The 12,200-nt window shown below is 38.1% G+C and overlaps 1 long non-coding RNA gene across 1 annotated transcript; it reads left to right on the top strand.

The window, feature by feature from the left end:
• The first annotated feature begins 681 nt into the window (after window positions 1-681).
• Window positions 682-10,324, top strand: LOC121401171. Its single transcript, XR_005966156.1, has 3 exons — window positions 682-1,024; window positions 2,380-2,585; window positions 10,112-10,324. It is a non-coding gene; the product is annotated as an uncharacterized LOC121401171 (long non-coding RNA).
• The last annotated feature ends 1,876 nt before the right edge of the window (window positions 10,325-12,200 follow it).

Here is a 12,200-nt window from a genome sequence, read left to right as displayed (position 1 = left end):
ACCCTCAATGAACCTACCATTTATCTCATTAACATGTGTATAATGGAAAAATGTAATCACATTTTCACTCACTCTGACTCTGTTTTGATTCTATCATAAATATAACTTAACTCAACACTAGCAATATATCTTCTTGCTGGAAAATTGATAGTTTTGTTATTGCATCCCTGTAACTGGTTTGGTAACCAAAGGTTAGGGTTAAGGTGGCCATACACGGGCCGATAAAAGCTGCCGACAGACCGTGTATGGGGCCCTCCGACGTGCTTCCCCGATCGATATCTGGCCAAAAGTCGGGATTAAAAATCGCGGCCGCATCTGTTCGTTGACGCTGTCCCTTGATCCGACTGCCCGTTACCCATTGTTAGGATCCAATCGTTGGGCCAAAGGGCCCACGATCAGATCAGCCTGATATTGCCCATCTCTCGTTTAGTCATTATATCTGTCAGCTTTTACCAGAAAGTATTACTAATTAATAAATGAATATGGGAAAATTCAAAATACAGGGCCGACTCCATTTGTTATGACTAGTAAGTAGAGAAGGCCATAAACTGCAAGAAACCTACCCCTTAGGTGAAATAGGAGAGCCCTACCAACCCCCGGTCTTCACCAACGCCCTTTTGGGGCCTGGAACTTTCTGCTGCGGAGCGAGCAGGGATCCTAATCACAGCCAAGGTAGAACAGAAGCGCAGTTAGAAAAGTATAAGGCAAGGTCGAAGTCATAGTCAGACATGGGTCAATGGCGGCAGCTAGATTCAGTAGTCAAAAACCAGGCAAGAAGTCAAAACCAATAGGAGCAATGGAAAACAGGCTTGAGCAGAATCAGGGAACTGAACAACAGCTTGGGCAACACAAACTAGGGAATCCAGGCTTTTATTTTGAACAATGACGTCAGTACGGACACAGTGTGCATGCGCCCAGAAGCATCATATCTATATTGCGCATGAACGCGTCCTGGCATACTGCTGAGGTCAATCACATCTGGACGTGCATGCGCAAGGAAGACCAGGGACCGACGCGCTTCAAGGTAAGAACACGCGCCAGTCTCCCGGTGCGCCTAACAGTTTTGTTTCATGTTGATGGTTGCTAATTTTATGATAGACAATGCAGTTATAAGACCATCATTAAATATTGCAAAGATGTTACATTATAAAAGTTCTATTCAAATACTAATGCACTGAAAGAACTTTTATGCTACAGACACACATGTGGAAGTAGCTATTTTGCGCCTCGGTGCTGATCGCCTCGTTTACGCTAGCGATATTCTGCCATTGCCTAAGCTTAAACTGCTGGGGTAGATACACGGGGGGCGGCTTTTTTTAAAAAAAAAGAAAAACTTGGTGTGAACCACGTTGAAACCGCTTGCTAATTCCACATGTGTGTCCATAGCCTTAGACCAGGTCTGGACTAAGAATTAGAAAAAGACCCTGCCATTTCAGGTACACAGAGGCCCAATCAGCCCACACCGAGGCCCAAACAGCCCCCACCAGCCCACTAAATACTGACTTTCTATGAGACCTTATAGCAGCCCCTTTGGCATTTGCCAAAACCCACAGATTGCCATCCGGGCCTGCCTTAGACCACCATAACTATTCTTTGTTTTAAGATATTTACCATTTGTTCATGCTCTTTTGTTATGCTTGCAGTTATGCTTATTTATCTTTAAAGTCTAAGAACAACTTTTAAACAACACGACTGAAATGTTATTTTGTGAAAACAAGTGCATGATTGTACTATTTGGATTCCTAAGTAAGAAATTGGGCAAAATATTAAGGGGTTAAATCCATATGCAATAATACTTATCTCACAGGAAAAGTTAAAAAGATAACTAATCAAAGGGGAATGCGATATGCTTCGTTATCTCAAAAAACGTTTGCAAAGACGCTTGCGCCTGTTAGCAACCATATTTGCACCATTTTTGACTGATTAAGACCTCAAAGACTTCCTTGCAAAGTTTGAGACCAAACGGTTTTTGTGAACGTTTGCAGTGTATGTAAAAACAACCAGGGCATGTGTTAAAGGTTCGCAATGCGCAATAAAGATTCACAATGCAAGAAAAGCCTAACAAAGTATATTACATTGCGACAGGCAATTTTTATTCTCAAAGCTTTGGTCTTTGCGAATTTTACTACATCCCCCCAAATGTTTCCAGGTGCACCAATCTCAAACGCTCAGCAAGGGAAGTGGAAAACCGTATATGCCAAAAAAGGGGGTAGGCACTCAAGACAACCACATGTCACCAAAAAAGTATATTAAAATTAAAAAAAAAATGTATTAAAACAACATCTCAACCACCCTATGTGTTCTGTGCTCTAAAAGCACTTAGTTGGGGGGCATGACCTGACGCATCTCTGCAGAGCTATCCTGTCCTTTCTCTAATAGACTGGATTTCTACAGTGAATCTGGTCCCCTGCAGACAGTTCATGATCGCCGATCACCCAGGCACCAAATATGGGAAAAACAAAGGAGAACCCCAACAATCCAGATACAAAGACCCCCTGCAAGCATCTTCTCAAAATGGCGGTGCTGTCACTGCTTCAGACTTGGAGGAGGTGGAGGAGAATCAGAACCAAGTGCAGAACAGGAAGGTAAGCACAAATGCTACACAGACACTAAGCAAATATGCCAGACAGCAACCTACTGACAGCCCTGAAGGGAATATACCTCCTGCTGCCACTCTGCCTAATCTCACTGATTGCTCACCCTCCACCCCTCCTCCCACATGTCTCCCTGAGCCCACACTAGGGAAATTGTGGCCCTTCTGGGCTCCAACCATGCAAGAGTTTTGAATAAGGTGGATGTACTGAAAACTGACTTCAATATTATAAAGCTGGATGTTCAAACTCTAAGAGATCACACACTGGAAACTGAGAGACGCATCTCTGACTTTGAGGACAGAATACAGCCGTGCCCCAACATACTGTAGAAGCATACATGCAAGTTAACTGCTCTACAAGCTAAGGCAGACTATCTAGAAAACAGAAAACATTGGCCAGCTCAATGTTGTAGCTCCCACCCTTTCCTGCTATAGTCAGGTGATCCCTGTGGTGGCCAATAAAAGGGCAACCATGTTTGGGAGTTTTAACCTTGAAAGCAGCAAGTAAGTTGCAGGTAAAACGTAGTCCCTGTGTAAAATGTATAATGAAGCAATAGAATTCAGATGAAAGATAACTGTAGGATTGGCAATACCGGGAATGACTTTGACATAGTTGGCCATCTTAAATATATTGCATTATATGGACAAACAATTCCTGTTTTGTTTAAAAGGCATTTTTTAATAGCTTAATATATTGATAATGGGTTGAGTGCAGAGGACTCTTGTATTTGTCTTTATGAATTTTGTGGTCACAGCCTCACTGCACCCCCATTTAATGTTTTTAAAAATTAGTGGTGAGCACAACTTTCACTTGTTTGTTATATATAATGCAGCCACCAGCCCTATATTGTTTTCCCATTTGGGTATATTGCACTATATTTATTTCCATTTCTAACCACGAGTAAAGAAAATAATATATTTGATAATGTACCTTTAACATTTCCCTAAGACAAGACTGTTGAGGTTGGAAAGATGAATGCAAATCTTTAGTGTTTACTGAATGCATGATTGATCATGTATATCTCATAAAATAATTCACTCTTTCTTTCTGTTAGTGTTATTTCTTAGTGCGTAGAAAGGTACAGTATGTATCCTGACAGAGGACATTAGAAGAAGAGCAAACCAGAATTCCAGAAAGGCTTTTGGTTCTTGCTTTTGCAAGTAGTCTGTTGTTCAAATAATAAGGTATAGTTAATGAAAAAAATATTACATAGCAAATGCAGTTGGATTCCAGCACTTCCTGAAAGAAGAAAGGGAAGGGAAGCTAAAGTAAGTTGAATTGAAAGTGTCCCACAAGAATAAAATACTACACTTTGAAAAATGACTCTGAAAATAGAGAAAATATTTGGAAACACTTCTCTGACACAATGATGGAAAGCCAGCAGTATGAACTTAACGTTGGAGAAATACAACACAACACTGTTATCAAGAAATGGAGTGGCAAGCAGGCTTCCAAAGGTTACACTTGATTTATACACAAAGAAATATAGGTTGCATTTGTTTGTTGTGCAAATAATTACTGAAACTCCTCAAATAAAGAGGCAATTAAAATGTTATCTCTTGTACATAAAACGTTTTAAAAGTAAAAACTCTGTGAAAAGTGATTTCTCTGGAAAAGTAACAATGAAAAGTAAATATAGGAGGCAAATTGTTGGAAGCTTAGATCACCATATATCATCATCGTGAATTTTAGCAAGATATCATGCCTAAATCGTGACAATTTACAAAAGTATTTTGTCTAAAAACGACACACCAGTAATCACAACAATGATCAACAAAAAGCAGGGAGGATCCTCTAAATATAATACTCAACTCTAGACTAGATATCTATCTTTCTTAGTTGATGAATTACACATACCCATGATTACAAAGTGCATTGGTTGCTTCAGATGAGTGCAAAATCATATCACTATATTTCCAATCATAGTACCAGGGTACACGTTAAACGCAATCATGCAAAAAGAAACATTTGATAATGCCTACCAATTAAACCTAATTACAGTTTTTGGTGAGGCAAAATTACATAGATACATAATTACATAGTTAAATCGGGTTGAAAAAAAGACCAAGGTCCATCAAGTTCAACCCCTCCAAATGAAAACCCAGCATCCATACACACACACCCCTCCCTACTTTCACATAAATAATATATACCCATACCAATACTAACTATAGAGTTTATTATCACAATAGTCTATGATATTTGGCTTGTACAAGAAATCATCCAAGCCACTTTTAAAAGCATTAACAGAATCAGCCATCACAAGTACAAAAACCAGCAGTGCATTCCACAACCTCTCTGTCCTCTTGTAGGGGATCAAGCAAAATATCTATCAAAACATATATCAATTCTGCTGAGACCCCAGGCAAAAATCACCATAGTAGAGCTAGAGTTTATTGTAACACATGAAGATGGTCTGTCTTTCTTGATGGTGATTTTTGCCAGGAAACTTGGATTACTGTGTAGTAAAGATGCAATTTTTTGAATTGTTTGAATAGCATTTTTGTAGAACACTTCCTCCATAGGGCAATTATGGCCATTCATTCAAAAAATGAATGAACAGAAATATGCAAATTTTGATGAAGGAAAAATGCCCTATAATAATTCCCTATATTAAACTAAAGTAATAGCTTACTAAGACATTAAGGGGCAGATTTATCAAGGGTCGAATTTTGAAATAAAAAATAGTTTGAAATTCGACCATCGAATTGAAATACTTTGAATTCGAATATCGAATTCAAACTTTTTTCATCGAATTTGGGTATTCTGCGGTCGAAGTTAAAGCCTTCGAATCGAACGATTAAAATGATTTTATAGTACGATCGAAAGCTTTCACTTTAACTTCGAAAACCTTAGAAAAATGCTGTAGAAGGTCCCATAGGCTAACAGAGCACTTGACAGGTTTAATTTGGCGAAGTATTAAAGTCAAAGAGACAGTACTTCGATTATCGAATGGTCGAATATTCGAACAATTTTACTTTGAATCAAATTTGAAGTAAATTCTAAGTCGTAGTATCCTATTCGATGGTCGAAGTATCCAAAAAATTACTTTGAATTTCCAATTTTTTTTACTTCGTAAATTCCCTCAAATTCACTTCGACCCTTGATAAATCTGCCCCTAAACATCTCATTATTTGATGATGAGCTGATGAATTTTGTGGTCATTGGTCGTTCTATTATGTACATGCTTTGCAGGAATTACAGATGAATATAATTTGTAAAGGAACTGGAGTTTATTACAAAGCAGAGATATTTTAAAAGAAGCAATAATTTAATTCTGTAATTTTAAAGATGAACCTGTGGGCAGGGCACTTTAAATTTGAATATCAGCTTCTTTGTAAGTTGATCTGTGTGAGGTTTGGATGTGAAGTGTGCTTCCCAGTGATAAGAGACCAAATTAAGCATAGTGCATTAAAAAGGGAGAATTATGCTGGAAAAAAAGAAAGGTCATGTATTGTAAAAATCAGATTTTAGCAACAGTAATAATAAAAAATAATAAGATGTATTTGTATGTTCTGGACATGAAGCCTTTGCTATATGCTGCCTTCTGGATTAAAGAAAATGAAAATTACAGGTAATTATACTATTTCCTCTATAAATGCAGGAAAGAATATTTAGCTATAAAACAAACATTTTCTATTATCCCTTTGTAATAAAAGTACCTGTGCGGCAGGAATGCCCGCCACATGGTCCTTAAAGCTCCGGCGCCATGTTGTTCTAGGGCGCGTGTGGCGTGCCTGCGCGCCTCTTAAAGGCGCAGGCACGCTGGCGTGTTTGGTGCACGTTTTGTTGTGAAATTGAATGCTATTTAGGGGCCATTCATTGTACAGCCGTTTGCCCGTGATAGAACTTAGTTCTTGTGGTTTCCTGAGCATCTGTCTTGTATTCTGATCTGATTATCCGTGTTTGACCCAGCCTGCTTTCTGACAATCTGTATCCTGACCCTTGCCTGCCTACGGCAACTCTTCTAGCTTAACCCCTTGATTGACTACCCGGTTTTGACCCTTGCCTGCCTGACGATTCTGATATCCGCCTGCCTTGACCCAGCCTGTCTGACCATCCTTCTGCCTAATCCTTTTGTACCATGACCTTCGGCCCAAAAGACTCTGCTAAAAGCCGTGCCCCTTTGCCAGCCAGAACATCTCGCCTTGTACCTCTCGTTAAGTCCAGGTGGCACCCAAGTAAGCTGAGGGCTCCTTCCGAAGCCCAAAGGTGGTCACACTACTGGTGAAGCCAGGGTACTTGGCACTTGTTCTGGTATTGGGTGCCGGTCGTGACACCCTTCTTATATGAATACAATACTTGCTGAAAGAACTATATAAAATCAATATGGCAGCACAATATCAAGGGTTTATGGTAAATAAGGAGGAGAAAAATAGGGCCACAGGCCTCAAAGTTTCCCATCAGGAATGTTATGACCCTAACATATGTCACATGTTCATTATTTCTGATATACTGTACATGTAACAAGTACTAAAAAAGACAATAATTTTGTAGCGAGGGCAGAGTACCATACTGTGGCACAAAAACAGTTTAGAAATCTGTAAATTCCTGTTGTTTAGGATGGGCCACCACAATCCCTATAAATACATATCTCCCATACTAAGAAAATACTAAATAAAATAAGGTTGATAAGTATATCAAATATAATTGGGTCATCAAGCAGATTCCCTAAGTTTGGTTCCAAAATAAATACTGCATATTAAGGAAGGCTTCATACCCAACATTTTATTGGTCTAAATTCATTGTTACGGTCTACCCCTGTGGGTTCAGAGTGATAGAGCTCAATAAGACCAATTTCCAGCTTCATTTGGTACGAACATGCTACTGGAAGTCCATGTGTATGCCACATATTGATTTTGCTTTAATGCTGTATTTTATTTTTTGGGCTGATTTTTTATTTTAAGAACTTGAACTTTTGCATCCCATGAGATTCACAAACACAACAATATTTTCAATTTCATCTATTCTTCAAACAGGCACTGTTAGTCTGAAGCGATGTTTCTGTTCAAGTTTAGAAAAAAAGAACACACAGGTGAAACAGACAATTTTCCTAGAAAGGCTTGTGGCAAAACGATGAACAGTTTATATTTAAAAACTCAGATGCAGGGAACTGTAAATTGACAGAGCTTTAAGTTTGATATGTAAACATATAAATACAGTTTAGCCCTAAGCTACTCCCCAGCTCCCACAAAAAAATCTAAACCAGGGAAGATGAGCCTGTAGGCAAAACAATGTGCTAAAATTGGAGTTCTCTGCCTGAATATAAAGGTGCACATAAATTTGTCTCAGTTTGTCCTCGGAGAAAAACAACAATAAGAAGTATATATAGTTTTTTTTTCTTTTGTTTGCTTTAGTATAAAGGGAAGAAAGAAGCAGCAGAATGCTGCAGTGTCCCATATTTCAAATAATAGACTACAGGTAATTGCATAATGTTTGGAAAGGTGAGAAAGTTAAAATGGAACTGGAAGTAAATTGCCATAGTTATATTTTCTGAATGTAAGTAGAAATGTTTCAATAAGGCCATTTCTAAACCTACAGTTTTTATACTTCCTGAGCCAGTTCTCCAGCCCCCCGTCCCCCTACTGCGACGCACGGTGCCCCCCTCTGTGTGCTTGCACACTCGGCAACCATTGGCACGCATGCGCACACTGCGCTGCACATCGGCGATTTTTTTTTAAAAAAAATATCGGGGGAGGGGGTCTGGCCCGCCGGGCCAGTCCGACACTGAATGCTGAGGAATAGTAATAAGGGGAAGATACAAGACAGGATATAGAAGTCGGTTACCAGGGAAGCCATGATAGGCAACTCCTTACTACTAACCCTGGTTAACCTACTATGCTTCACACAGCACCATGAGAACCCTGTACATGTTATTGACAAGGAATAAGGATGGGCGAATTTCTCCCGTTTCGCTTCGCCGAAAAATTATTATAGAATTTTTGACCCGGCGTTAAAGGGATACTGTCATCGGAAAACATGTTTTTTTCAAAACGCATCAGTTAATAGTGCTACTCCAGCAGGATTCTGCACTGAAATCCATTTCTCAAAAGAGCAAACAGATTTTTTTATATTCAGTTTTGAAATCTGACATGGGGCTAGACATTTTGTCAATTTCCCAGCTGCCCCTGGTCATGTGACTTGTGCCTGCACTTTAGGAGAGAAATGCTTTCTGGCAGGCTGCTGTTTTTCCTTTTCAATGTAACTGAATGTGTCTCAATGAGACATGGGTTTTTACTATTGAGTGTTGTTCTTAAATCTACCAGGCAGTTGTTATCTTGTGTTAGGGAGCTGTTATCTGGTTACTTTCCCATTGTTCTTTTGTTTGGCTCCTGGGGGGGGAAGGGAGGGGGGTGATATCACTCCAACTTGCAGTACAGCAGTAAAGAGTGATTGAAGTTTATCAGAGCACAAGTCACAAAACATTTTTCCCATGACAGTATCCCTTTAAAGTCAATGGGTGTCCGAATAGTATTGACACACGGCAATTTTGACGCGAGCGACTTTTTGGCGGCACTTCCAAAAAATTTTTGACGTAGGGGATTTTTTTTGCGAGAATTCGTGGCAAATCCGCCCCAGGCGAATTTATTCGCCCATCACTTACAAGGACTTAAATTCAAGGTAGGGTGTTTTATGCATCTATAAAATTATTCTTATACATCAATAATTCTATCCTTCCTTCTTCTGCTTGTATTCTTTGTTCCCTTTGTTGGGCAGGTTTTGTCCATGTGTGAAGCCTTATTTCTAATTCAGTTATATTATTAGGCAGTAAGTCAGTGAAATTGTCATATGCTAGAATTATTAGTTAATGCCAGAAAGAAAGAGGAGGGAAGTAAAAGATATTTGAAAGGCAGCAATTTTAGGGGTATTGAGGGAGGGTGAAATAGCTGATGGTTCTGAACAGTAACATAGGTTAACTGATACTATATTCAGTTTTGGTAAGACTGCACAAACGTTAACAAACAGAACTGGTAGAAAGACAATCTGTATCTCTGGATAATATATAGAGGGAATCATATGTTCTATGTATATAATTCATGTGATTTAGTTGTATAATCACATTTACTTTACAGTGCTACGCAATATGTTGGCGCTATATAAATACATATTAATAATAATAATAAAATCCAGGTACTGTTTATCAGATTGTTGCACAGAATGAGAAGAGCACTAGTTATAATTGGAAAAACAATTAAATTACATACTCAGACCATACTCCATGTTTGTTTTAGGTTAATATGACCATGGCTTCTTCTTTTAATTTCCTGTGCATTCCAAGTTAAAATTTGATGTCTTGCCTCCTCTCTTGAAATGATATACTCATTTAATAGTCTTTGCAACTCTCTATCCAGACTAGGTCTGTTGCTCTTCTCTAAGTAGAAATCCTTTTGCTGTACTTGATTCTGCTATGATCCAATTCCATGTGAACAATGTGAAGTTATGGTCCTGCCCATAATCTCCCTTAAATCCATCTTTGTTTAGCTTTTATATTTTCTCTCTCATTCTTCTCCTTATAGTTATGAGTATACCTGGGCAAACATTCGGACAACACACTCTACATGCCGTGGTTTCAAAAAAGAAAGTTAAAGGTGGAGGTAAAAAGATTGGGGTGTGACCCTGTGCCATAAAACTAATAAAACAAGCCTATTTAAAGCCAAAGTCTGTTTTCGCATCTTTTTTTATGTAGTTGTAATTCCTCATTTCTCCACTAGGGCAGGAACTGATGTGAATGATGAATAATCACTTTAAAGCACTGTTTAAAAATGTTGCTGTTGCATATTGCGGTCACCTGCTGTAATTAAATCATTCCCTTGTCGTTAGCTATTAAGAATGACCATTGAGCATTTCCTGCTGATCAAAAGTATTTTAGATCAACTACAATTGTGATTCTTAACAAAAGAAGAATATATTGTCATTTGCACTTACCCTTTCTGCTCTTGAGCAATGAATAGACTACAATGAAAACAGTACTTTTGTCACAGGACACAAGCTCCACAACATGTCAGAGAGATGCTCATACCAATAATCATATTACAGCGCAAAAGCTTAAATTATTTGTTAAATACAGATTAAATTTAATGCCAGGAGAGCAAGCATATCAGTGATGATAGGGATCATACTCTAATAATCATTGACATGTTTTCACTATTACTGCTCTACTTTATTTATCATCTGCAACTTGTATACCCCACCATTGTTATTTCCTTCGGAATTACCATAAACTGTAAAAACCAAAGCAGATTGGTTTTAATAATTCAAAAGAGCCTAAGGGTCTGATGAGACAGAAAAATCCCAAGACCACATGTCATTGAGACATGTCATTAGTTTTAGTCAATGACATAAGTCAAGATCATTAAATCATAAATAAAAATAAGTATTGCACACATAATGGTGTAGAGACCAATTATCTTTTTAATTTAGTTATTGACATTTTTAGCGAAGAATATATTATTATTAGAGGGAATACATAGGATTAATTTCTCAATTTTTTGAAATTGTCCTATTAACTAACTGTAGTTACTGCATACTAAAACATTATTGCTCCTTTACTACTGAAAATTTAACTTTCTGCACTTGAATAAAAACTGCTAGTCACTACCACTGTTAACCTGCACTGAACACTGACATCCTATAGAAAATAAGCCTGTTTTACTGATTATCTCATATGAAACACATTTCGATGAATCATCACATACATGGTTTGATAAATGTGTCATTTCTTAAGCTTATTTTTTACCATCATAAAACAGAACTAACTAGTTGTAGACCATCCCAAGGAATGCAAGGAAACTGTTCTACAAGTTGTTTAAACACTATCTCTCCTGCACCAATACTACCCAAATGTCTCGAAGACCTCTCAAAGACTCAAAGAGAGAATGCATAAAGAGGGAAATCTGCTACACATATGGTGGACTCTGGAGCACTACAAAACTCATTTTGGAACAGGCAATATACCTACAAATAGTATTAACACCACCATTGCCACTACTAAACTATTAACTAAACAGATATCCAAAGATGATCCAACACATGATATCCAACATATTAACTGCAGAAGACTTCTATTACCAATATACTGGAAATCTACTGAGGTACCTACCAAAGCAGAACTTGTATTACTAATGGACTCAAACCTTACATATGAACAAACGGAAACATTGGAGAGAAATACTACCTACCAACAAAAGTATGATGACCACACAGGCACCCAATGAGGTTCCAGGACCACAGACATAACCACAGATATAACCACCCACCTACAAAGGAGAGAGGACAGATTCTTTACTCATGTTTTACTACCCCGCATTTCCCTCCCTTTTACCTGCTTTCTAAGATCTTACCTTTCACTCTTTCTCCTTTTCTCTATCTTTTCCTCTCTTTGTTTCTTTTTTTCACCAGCTCAGTTACCAGATGTCAGTCCATAAATGCTGCAATTGTTATTGAAACACAAAAGTACTGTGCTTGGTCTATTGAGTGATGTCTGATTCTTTGTCACTTTGAAAAACAAATCAAAACATCAAATAAAAAAAAAAAATCATCCAAACCCCTCTTAAAGGCATTAATATGATCTTCCATCACAACATCACCAGTCAGGGCATTTCATTT

Source organism: Xenopus laevis, chromosome 1L (genome assembly GCF_017654675.1).
Source record: "Xenopus laevis strain J_2021 chromosome 1L, Xenopus_laevis_v10.1, whole genome shotgun sequence".
Lineage (NCBI taxonomy): Eukaryota > Metazoa > Chordata > Amphibia > Anura > Pipidae > Xenopus > Xenopus laevis.
Note: the sequence above shows the minus strand (reverse complement) of the source record. Positions and strands in the feature narration are given on the sequence as shown.